General features: G+C 38.3%; 1 protein-coding gene across 1 annotated transcript in view; it reads left to right on the top strand.

The window, feature by feature from the left end:
• The window catches only part of LOC308197299 (uncharacterized protein), a 72,278-nt gene that overhangs the window by 6,602 nt on the left and 53,635 nt on the right, over nt 1-12,041 (top strand). The window contains exon 3 of the mRNA XM_080597565.1: nt 8,613-8,710. The gene's annotated coding sequence lies outside the window, so the exon portion shown is untranslated. The remainder of the gene's footprint in view (nt 1-8,612; nt 8,711-12,041) is intronic.

The following is a 12,041-nucleotide window of genomic DNA, read 5'->3' as shown; positions in this document are numbered from 1 at the left end:
CAGCTTGGCGTCAGAATCTATCCAAAAAATGGTCATATGACAAGCATGTTTTCATTTTTACTTTTTAAGGTACAAACAAGTGAAAGAAGAGAGCTATTTAGTATGTACCGTGTGATTAAATCTGTACAAACATAATCATGGATTATAACACTGGAAGTTTAATAAACAGATTCTGTACTGGCTTAAAGGTGAAAGGAAAGCTGCTGTCTGTAGCAGTAGAGACATACTCTCTGGTTTCCCAGGATGAAACCATCTTACATTTGCATATGTAGTCTATGAGCACTAACCCCCATCTATCTCCCTGTCCACGTTCTACAAAGCAGTAAAAGCATTATTTGCGTAAAAATGAACAGACCAAGTGTATTCCACATGCCAGACACCCTGCATCTCAGATCATAGCAAGTTTTTTACATAATTTGGCCTATTTTTTTCCCAACTGCAGTGAAGAATAATGTTATTTTTCACTACATAGGCCATCATCTTTTGGGAAAGGCCCTTCTGCAAAGTCTATGTTAATCCATGCTTTTGAAAGAACAAGACAACTTGCAGTAGAAGGAAACAAAACATTCGTATCAGTTACAGACAGTGGAATACTTTTGATGGATCTAATATTCAAGCTTTGGCTGGAAGGCAATTTTAAAAGAACCAACTAGTTAAACTTGAAATACTTCTATTTCCTCATAAGATTTACTTCTCCTCCTTAATCTGTAACTCTTCATAGTGAGTTTCTGTAACCATCAATATGACAGTACAGCAATATTGCCTCATCAGTCATGATTTACTTAATGTTTTCTGAATTTAGTAATATTTGATTAAAATTTAATGTGAACATATCATATCATGCCACATATATTATTGCATCCATTAATCAGGTAACCATAATAATGAAATGTCGGAAGATTGGATGAAAAAAGAGCTGAAGTCTTTGATATATGTTTGGCATGGTTTTGTGAGTGATTAACGAAAAGATATCCAGTCAATTGTGTAAAGCGTCATTAATATACATTTACAATTATCTACATACTGTATCATCAGATATTTTTAACCTTAGTTAAACTTGATTTTTTAATTTACTGAACGACACTAAATATTAATAATCCTGAAAAATATGTAGTATTCTATTAACTCTCATAATGCCAGAATGATTCATAACATGTCTTAATGCTTTTGTAACAAAATATGAACTAAAAATATTGTCAGTGTTAATGGATCAGTTTTCTTATAGGTGCAATAACAAATACTTTATGCATGGCTCTATAAACCTCAAATTACACATTTGTATTTAAATGAATGTAAGGCAATATTTCCATCTACTTTTTTAATATGCAAAGGTAACATACGACCTGATCTAGTAGAGCATCTACGCTTGTTTGGTAGAGAAGGTGCTGAAGACAGTAAGACTTGAATTCATGATTGTACATATTTTGTTAAACATATGAAGAATTTCCAGATTTTTTAAAAAACCTTTAAATCCTAAGGCTTCTACTCATGAAGCAAGTTAAGAACGTCTTCTCCAGGTAAACTCTGAGAGATGTGTCCCTGTTTTCCTGACCTTTGTGCCGAAAAGAAACTAAGGTCCTTGTCCTGGGTCTGTGTAGGAAATCCCTTTTTTGCAATCTGGATCATCTGTGGAGCTGTTTGTAGCAGCAGGAGTGCACATGTGGATCTTCAGCCATGTGTGTTTAACATGCAGAATGTTCCCACTGACTTGTGGTACATGTCACTTGTCATATGGCATGAAGTATGCTTACCATGTGTTCTGGAATCCCATGTTGATAAGCTGCAGCTGTTCTTAAGCCTGTTATTTGCCTCATACCTTTTTTTTCCACTTTTTTTTTTTGTGAGATTTTCTTTTATCAAGTTTTCATTTCTTGATTATTATGAATCATGCAGAATCCTGTGATTTTTTTTTTTTTTGCTGCAATTGCAGGTAGATATGTACATTTTTACACTACAATAACTTCAAAAACCGGATCTCTTCAAGTTATTTTTCAGAACACAGATTCCATGTGTTTATCATACTCTTTTAAGCTGTCTGTGATGTTAGACTGGTTGGTTGGTAGCTGTAAACTGGTCTCTAAACTGAAGTATTACCACTTTGGAAGGCTGCTTGGCTATCGTTGTGTGGTGTTCATCTGTAGAAGCACAGAGCAATGTATCAGCATCCAGTCGATAGCTTTATCCCAAAGCGTCTTTCTTCAGCTCATTCAGGGACTCTGTTTCTTTGGTGGTGTCTAGTGGTTAAAAGCTGGTAGCAGCCATAGGCTACTTGGATAACAGCTTCGTTTTGAGCAAGGTGGATGAGCATACTCGTCAATCTACTGATAGAGGGCATTAAGAACAGTCAAGCCAGGATCTGTGAATCTTCTAAGCTACATTCAGCTGACTTAAGCCCATGCAGCTCCACCTGGCACTTGCGCTGTTAAGAAGGTGAAATTATGGATTGAATTAAAAATAATGAAGCCAGTTACTACCTATTTGGTATGAATGTATTTGTAAACAATCTGCACACTCTAGCCAATCTTCCCTTCTGTAGCCTCCTTTTTTTCCAATTGACAGACATAAGTAAAATACCTATCATTTCACCTCTAAATAAAATGACACAGCCATGCTGACAATATTTTTAATACATTCTTTACATTAGAAAATACTAAGTGCAAGTGTAGACGCTCTGTTTAGGTGTTGCCCCACTTACTCCACATCATGTACATCACATGCTACCTTCAGCACCCGTAGGTCTCAGCATGCATCTTGGGTGTGCAGACTGATAATGAAGAAAAACATTGTGGACTTTCTTTATGTAACTGTGAGGAAGCGTTAAGAAGACGCAATGTGCAGAATTCTTTCCTGGGCTCTAGGTGGACTTCTGAAAATGAATTTGCTTCTGAGCTCCTGTCAGTTAGACTAACCATAACTCATTTTCTGTGGCTGTTAATCCTGCCTGTGAGGGGGTAGGGATAGTCATTTTCTTTGTAGCTGAAGGCAGGAACAGCATCATAACAAATAATGACTTTAGGATAAGCCTAAACGGATGAACTGCAATTGCAGTTGTCCTTCAAAATTAAGAACGAGAGGAGAAAAATGCAGAAAATATGATCTAAGCTAATATTACTTCCAGCTTTTGTGAGTGCTTTCTAGCCTAGGACCTGAAATGGCTTGCAAATGCTGAAGCAATGAGTGTTGAAACATCTCTTAAGCAGTTTTTTGTTCATGTTTTTGCAGGTGGGCACTACATACAAGTGTCCATTGTACAACTAGCAGGAGCAGAGCAGTGGGTTGTACATCAGAGACCTGTGTTTTAACTTCTAGGCAACACAGTTCATCACTGTGAAATCAAATTTCACGTGACATAGTTCCATTCTTTTCCGTAATGCATGCTCGTTTCCTTTATAGTCACATATCTGGGCTAGAAGAAAACCCTTCAGGGATTTGGTGTCTCTAAACAGTGTTTCATCTTCAGTTGTAGTTGGACAACTGGTGTCAAGACCAGGCATGGAAGTCATGGGTAGGAACTCCTAAGAAACTACAGGTGTCTTGGTCATTTTCTGATGGAAGGGATGAGAAGTGGTTGTCTTTGGGAATGCACTTGAAGTTATTTCCTCTTAGTAGCATCTGTTCTTTTGAGGAGTGAAAAACACTGGGATTATGCTGCAGCCTGGAGCTCTAGCATGTCGATGAGGGAGAAGGAGTCCAAATAAATTAACGGCTGTCAGCCTCTGATTCCAGTGACTGGGATTTTAAATGGTTGGGAAAAATGTTCTAATGTACTTGGAAAATTGTAGCCTGTTTTGGCAAGAAGGAAAGTGAGCAGATCTGAGCCTGTTTCTCATATTATTGAAGTATTTTTAAGACCTGGCTTTCTGGTGAGATGGAAGGGAACTTTCTGCAAAATTAAAAATGTTACATTCACTTGAAATGTGTGGCTTATTTATTTATTTATTTATTTATCTATCTATTTATTTATTTATTTTGATGTCAGAAGCTTCATACTGCTTCTATTTGCTGTTCTGGATAGGTGGGGGAGGTCTACCCTGTTGCAGTCAAAGGGGCTTGCTTTCTGGGATGAACTCTGAAGGTCAAAGTTGACAGTTCCTTGTTCTTAGGTTGCTGGAGTATGTAAATATTGGCGCAGGACTTGAGAGAGAAGAGCAATATGAATTATCCAGTGTTCTTGTCCCTCTTCTCTGATATGGTGAATGAACTTTTGCGAATTATTGTGGTTATTCTTTAATACTATAAATGCAAACACAATAGGAGGGGGGTTGCTTATGGCAGACTGCTGCTTGCAAGTCGAGAATGATTTGCTCATGTTCATACTTCTTAATTTTTATATTCAGATGCGATGTCTCTCTGGTGGGCCTTTGAGAATGATGGGGAAATGCCACTTACACTCAGCTTTGGATATGAAGATGAATTTTATTCTGTTCAACTCCCTTCCATTTTTACAGAGTTTTATGTTTTTGTTTGGGAACCTAAGGGTGCTTTACACACAGGTGGCTTTTCTCTTCACCCTCGCAAAGTGGGAGAGAAGCTGCATGCAGCATGGGTTCTTGCGCGCAGCACAGGTAGGGCTTCAGGCAGGTGTTGTCAGGCTTCAGTTTGTTCATTTGGAAATGAGGGCACTGCTTTGTGTAAGTCAGGGAGAGCAAGGTGATGAAATGCTACTTAGCAGAAGGCGATTTAGTTGGGACAACTCATAGATAAGAATTCGCGCAGCACACTCTGAGCTGGCCATTGAGAAATTTCTCTCTGTACAAACACACAGCTACTCAGAAGAGGGTCCCTTTGTGCAACACTGAGCTGAGTTACAGTACCTGAAATTTCAAATGACAAAGGAATCTTGCTGTCAGACTCTCTCTGCTGAGCTGCTGATACAAAGGGCTGTGGGAGGCGAGTAGGAACACCAAAGCGTCTTCAATTGTTATCAGATAGCTGTTCACAGAAAGGTCTTCCCAGAGTTTGCTGCATAGAAAGCACAACCCACACATTATTGTTATTCATTTGTTCAGTTTAAGAGGCTTGTTTTTCACAGATGTGCTCTTCCTGTTTGGCATTTGTAGTTGAGGATTGTTAGTTGAAGAAAAGTGTCATCCAACTATGAATTGAGATTTTCAGCTGATTCATGAGCACCTTTTGTTACCTACAGCATGAAAAGGAATATGGCTGAGTCTGAAATGTAGGTTAAGCTGTATTTCCACCCCAGTACATTATACTACTCTGGAAGGGAAAAAAAAAAAAAGAAAGAAAGAAAACTTAATTAACAGTTATGCAAAAAATTCCTGCTCATTTTTATCTCAAATAAAATGAGTAAAGCAATTAGAAGACAGAGGTAATTACTACATATTAGCCTCTCTTATTCATGTGGAGGCTATATATAGAATATATATATATATATGGATTTTTAAATAATTAACCAAAATTACTGTAAATGGCAAGTAAAGTAAGCAATCAGTATGTTTTAGTAAGGCTTTCATGCCAGAAAATTTGCCAGACATGCTTAGAAAGAGTGGTAAAGCTAGGGAGAAGAAGAGGAAATGAATTACCTCAGAATAATGGGACCAGAGCCATTCATGAGTAAACAGCAGATAATTTGAGGAGTTTACATTAATGTGAAGCTTTAAAGTTGTGATATCTAAGTTAATGCTACAGCCAACTAGCGTGATTGCAGATAAGCAGCTGTTTATTGTTGTTCCAGGGAATAATTATCAGATATGAGTTATTTCTGCCTAAATTTTCTTCATCATACAGGTATCAGCTCATTTCTGGCTTCAATAAAGGCTTCTAAAAAAAAAGTAATACTTTTTAAAGTAGTTTAAAAATAGTTCTTCGTATCAAAGTGTAACTGTGAAAACAGTTCTGAATTGTCAGGTCTGAGTTGACAAAGCAGCTTCCTTGGTGCATTAAATGGGCTCTGACAGTCCCATTCACATCTGTATCTAGGAGTCCCATCCGCAGGAATTCACGCTCTTCTGAAATAACATTAGGCAAGAATCTGGCTGCTCTCCAGAAGGCTGTCCTGGCTTAGGCCTCCTTGGATCAGTAATGTCTTAAATGGTAAGGTTATCTTTTTAATCCATAAAAATTGATCAGCATAGTGAAAATGCTCATAATTAAAACAAACAAACAAAAAAGCCAAGTAGCAGCATTTTGCACATAGGACAGATTTTGAGTGCAATTTTTGCATCAATGAGAAGCCAACATACTATCTTTGAAAATAAGTTCACTAAATTAAATGTAAAATAATTACTCTGAATTATTTAATTGACTTTTCATTCTCAAAGTTTAATTTATTTTTTGCAAGCTTCTTCTTAAACTGAAGGTCTGATTTTCTTTGAGCATTGCCAACACATGGGAGAGAAGCATCCAAATGGTAGAATGAAGCACCACAGTGACTTTTCTGATACTCTGAAAATCATGTGTTTTTTTCCCCAGCCTACCTAATTTCTGTTCTGAGACATGATTTAGAGATCTCTTCATTACCATCACACAAATCACTGTCCTCCAGGACTCCGAAGATGAGTTGGCTCAGGCTGAGATTTGCAGGGATGGAGGCTACAATCGTCCTTGCAGCTGCCTCCAGCTAATGATGTCCTGTCCATCCAGGGGAACATGGGCACCTTCAGCATGCCTCTAGTGCCAGTCAGCCCTCCTGTTACCCAGCTTGGGGTATAGCTGCTGTGCTTCTTTCCTAAATACCCACAGTGTGTGTCCAGATCTTCTCCCTGTGCAGTGTAAGGAACCAGCCCAGTCATGCTCTCAAGCCTTCGGCCAGAAAGCCAGGATGGCCATGGGACTCATTACCCTCACAGCAAGACATCAGAGATCTCTTGATTAAATTAGCCTTTCTCAGAAAGGCTTTCCCAAACCTGGAGTGCAGCAAAGAGCCTCAAAGAAGCCTATTCCCTGATCCCTTTCCAAAGTCACCTCCTTAAAGGATCAGCTCATAATGGGGACTGATTGCCTGTTTGATCTCGGCAAGCCTCAGTTTCACAGGAAACCACACAGGTGCCTCAGGGCCACCGCAGCAACACTTATGACTGGGAGTATTTGTGCATACATGGATTCCCGCACAGTATTTGTTCTGTAGTTAAACACCTTAAATAACCCTTGGAAATGATTCTGGCTGTATTTAAAAGTGGTAGCATAGCAACTGATTTTTTTTTTCCAAACAGTGAAGGAAGTGAGTTCTAATCCTCTTGAGGGTGCTGTTTATTAAAATTTCCACCATGGAAATTACAGAGTATCTTCCTCTTTCCCGAAACAATTATGAACTAATTGCAACAAAAACATTTTATTTGGTTGAGATACAGCAAACAAAGAAAACTTTCTTTTTTCTTTTCTCCTTTTTTTTTTTTTTTATACAGAAAGCTGGAAAATATATCAGCATGAGGTTTGCTATTGCATGTATTAAATAATGGCTTTATACAATGAGGGTAGATAGGAGAGGATATAGGCTGTTTGGATGTTCTATGTAATGAGTCATGAACCAATACTGAAAATCAGGGTGCCTTGTAAAGTGGCTGCAATTACACCATGAAGATTAAACTGGGTTGCCTGGTCAGCAGTGTGGTGACAAGGAGCTGGTGTTCCATGGCCCCAGTGGGACTGCCCTTTCCTTTGGCCGTCAAGGACTGCACTCGATGGGAAGCGGTCTGCTTGTAGCCCGTGTTACTCAAGCAGGGGAACCAAATCAAGGTGAACTGTCAGTTTAAATTTGGCTCTTAAACACCCATCTTAGAAAAGGGCAATTATAGAGATTTTTCTCTCTTTTTCTACTGAAGGTGTACATTCTCTCTGGTTCTTTATTATTATAAAAGGCCTTGTTAATATAAAGCATCTCTGCACAGTGTAGGCATTGAAGTCTCAGTCCATTAAAGGACTTCATCTTGGTCACAGTAGCTTTAGCCTTAAAAATGCTTCTGGCTTCAGAGGGAGTACACAAAACCTACAATCAAATCTGGGTCTTGTGCTTTACTGTGCTGCATTGTGAGTCTTCCAGTGCAGCCAAATACGTACTCAGCTGCGTATCTTGTCATTTCATACATGAATTGATGATACTGGATTATTTTCACTGTATGTGCAAGACATTTAGAACTGTATTCTATTAATGATTCCTTTAATTTCCGAGATGTGGAAGACAATTAGAAGTCCTTGTATATTTCTTTGTATCTGTTTCAGATTTCTGTGACTCAGGAAAGCAATAACTGCTTTTAATGTCTTCCTCCTTCTCTAAAATGTTTTAGTGGTGTTCCCTGTTGCAGAAATTGTTCACCAATGTTTACTCACCATATTGTAACTGTGATTCCTCTCTGTTGTATTGTACCAATTGGAAATAAGTTATTCAGAGACTGCTTTAGGGAGGGAGATGTCAGAAAAAACGTAGTGAGAAAAAGATGTAGGATCAACGGAAATTAAAATGCACAGTGGTCCCTGCTGACCACTTTAGATAGAGACAGCTACGTTGATCATACCTACAGTAAACATGCTAAATATCAGTAGTAGGTTAATTTTAGAAAATTGGTTATCTGTCGACAGCTGAGCCATATCCAAATATATGGTAATGTCCTTGTTACTCTTCTGTTGTAACTAGGGTGCCCCTTTTCTTTCCACAGTACCACTGTGCCAACCCGTAGAGGTTTTGGATAATCCTGTCAGCAAGGGAAGAACAGGAGTAGCTGTGACCCAGAAATAAACACATAGATGCTCACAGGTATGTGGCTGAATACGGGACATTATAGCACACTCAGCCCAACTACCAGTGATCCCTGGAGAGTGTCAAAACCTGTCTGGCCCTGGATGCTCACACCCGTGCCAGGTCAAGGTACTAATTCAGTGTTTTAATGTGGTCCCTCTTATTGTGTCACCTGACAGATGACCTGCTGAAGGTAAGAGCAGAAGGTGTATAAATGGTCTGTGTTAGCTGGTGCTTATGTAGTTATTAATATTGCTATGAGTACTCCAAAACAGTGTTGAAGCTCTTTGGTATTTCAAGCCCATGCTGTTTTGCCCCTTGCAAGCCCATGCTGAGGGAGAAATTTATTCCAAATCCTCTTCCATGTCCAAGTTCCAGATTTAAGTGGAATGGATTACAAAATTGCATACAAATGTTTTCTAGAATTAAAATAGTTTTGTTACTTTGTTTATACAATGAAATCTTAAAATTATGAAGTAATTATTATAAACTCTAATAAATTACTTTAGCTTGCAACACTAGGAATCCCGAAATAACACATTGACTAGTGTTTCAGAATCAGAAAATGAAACAAGGATCCTGGTTTCTGACAGACTTTGCTGTTCAGGAGCTCAAGGGACTGTTCCAAATGGAATGGGAAGAAGTTGGTAGGCACTTTCACTTGAAAAACAGGGCAAAAGACAATCATTGAACCATCCACCAGTCAGCAGGACAAGGATGCTGGCTGGGTGTCACCAACAGGAAGGAAGAGGAGAAGAATCTCCTCTCTCCCTTGGCAATGGTTCATACTACTTACCTGGAAAGGTGTTTCCATTTGAACATTTCAGTAGCCACATGCTAGTTGAGAGCAGATGATTAAAGAAGAAATCTTGTTCTGCCTTCTCAATGGCAAATCTGTCATCTGCATCACTTGTCTTCGTAATACAAGCAAAAGTGAAATTTTATAAATGCTTTTTATTTTAGGAATTAGAAGTTTAGCTAAGCAAGGGAAGACATTTTTAATAATGATTTTGTTTTTTAAACTTGGAAAGGGGAAGAAAAGAATATGCTGAAGGCCAAATCAAAGGGATTTTTGTGTAAGAGAGGCATGAAAGATTTGATGGTCCAGCCAGATGATTGTTTCAAAACATCGAGCAGGTACTTGTATTTTAGAAGCAAACAGCATCAACTCAGTACAGGAGAAGTCATCTTTAAAAAGGAGGCAATGTAGTGTAAATGCGATAGAGAACCACATAGTCCTCTAAAATGTTTGAACTTTAGAAGAGTGCATTAAGCTGTATTACAAACAGTTACGGAGCAAAATGAACCCCATTACTGAAATGTATGCTTTGCTGTCTATCCCTGTAATGACACAAGTCAGCATTGGATTTATCGTATAAATGCCACATAAGAAAGATTTTAAAACTATGTGCAATTTAATAAAAATGCTTCATGTAAAACCGCACACTAAATATAAAAAAGAAAGGATTGTGTCCTTGAAGAGGCTGTGAAGAACAGAAAACTTCACAGATTCTTGTGTTTAACATTACTTTTTAATATCCCTGCATTAAAAATGAATGATTACTTTTTAATATTACTTGTAACCAACTATCCCCTACCGTATAGATACATTTCTTGCATGATTTTATTATATGCTCAATAATAGTACCTATAAGCTCAGATTTCTTTTGAATATAAATGATTGGAAACAATATCTACCCTAAAGCATCTTTAATGTCATTATAGATGGGTAGGAGTAAATTAAGCGGTATTTAGCCACCAAAGTCTTTAATTTCATTGCATTTGAGTAGGAGTTAGACATTATGAGGTCCAATTAAAAAAGTCACTAATGTTTTTACATCTGAGTAGGAGTAAATTAAACAAAATCACTCCTGAGCTGCTAATATCATTTTAATTGAATGTCATTCAGTTTCTAACTGCTGTTACAACACAGTAGATAATGAGTCAATCTCAACAAATCATCTGAGCTCCAGGTACCATGGCTACTAGGGGTGAAGGTAGAGTTTAGGGTTGGAGAGGGAAATCATTGGAAGTTAGGAAGCTGACAGGAATGATAGCAGACCTGACATCTCTTGGTTGATGAGACCTATGTTCATCTAAAAATATCACCCTAACAAGAACTAATCTAGCAAGGCTGCAAGCCAGGTCATTATTTCTAGTGTTCAGACATTAAAAAAAAAAAAAAAAGAGAGAGAGAGAGAGGAAAAAAAAGGCATTTATCCAGAAGATGCGATTTACAGAGTGAACGCTAGAAAGGCTAATTCCATTTATTCACACCTCATGAATAATTCATTGTTTGATTTAATGTTAATCTTGATGATGAGACAATGGTGAAACAATACTAGACAATATATAGACTTAAATATGTGAAAAATAAAAAATCATCACAAGCTTTATTATTTTTTGATCTATAACAGATAATATTACATTTTCCTCATACCTGGAAATCTTTTTACTTCAGTAAATAGCAGGTTTAAGACAAGCTGTGGCACTTTGTATAGAGAGTGTTAAAGAGACTAGAGTGAAAAATACCCTTCACTGGAACTTGAATTACTATAAAGCAGTAGATATTTTCCCCTAACAGCAGTTCAACCCATTACAGGATGCTAGGCTTCCATCAGGAGAAACTGCAGGGTTTTAAACTAGTTAGTAATTTGTGAGCATCATATTTGTTCTGATGTTGCTGTATGTGTACACTCCTGACTGCTAGGAGCAAATATTCCTTTAAAAATGCATTTGATGTAAGCTGGCGAAAAGCAGGGTCTGCTGAATGATGTTCAACACCTTGTTCCAAACTCAGGTTAGGTGCTGGCTTCATTTATAGTAGCACTTTTGTTTGGCCTATGTGACTTAATGCTCCTGTTGCTTTGCAAGAAATGGTGAGAGCGAAGATGTTGTTACAGTCCATGTGTCCACATGTATTTGGAGCTGCATTTTGCTCATATTTTGTGTTCAGAAAGTCCCATCTATTTTGCCGTGTACTCAGAGACTGCAGTGAGCTGACAGAGGCACAACTATCACTTGGGTATATAATTAAAATCACAGAGGGAAATCTTGTACTCCTGACTGTTTCTTTCTTATGTATGGGACAACTGAAGAAAGCCCACTGTAGCAGATAGCATAGACCTGCCTTTCTCCTACCTTTTCTCTGCAAGACTGAGGCCCTTTCAAAAGACCTGAAGCATACTGCTTGTTCATCCTCCATGGGTAGGGAGAATTCAGTGCTATGGGACAGGGGACATGGCTGCAGAATGTCTTTCCAGGAACTTGAGCGTGTCCTGTTACAAAAGGTTGCAGGTAGCCACAGCGGCTCCCACATCACCAGGGCTTCTCCTGCAGCCCCTGCCTC

This window comes from Anser brachyrhynchus, assembly GCF_964034855.1.
Source record: "Anser brachyrhynchus genome assembly, chromosome: 6".
NCBI classification, from domain to species: Eukaryota; Metazoa; Chordata; class Aves; order Anseriformes; family Anatidae; genus Anser; species Anser brachyrhynchus.
Note: the sequence above shows the minus strand (reverse complement) of the source record. Positions and strands in the feature narration are given on the sequence as shown.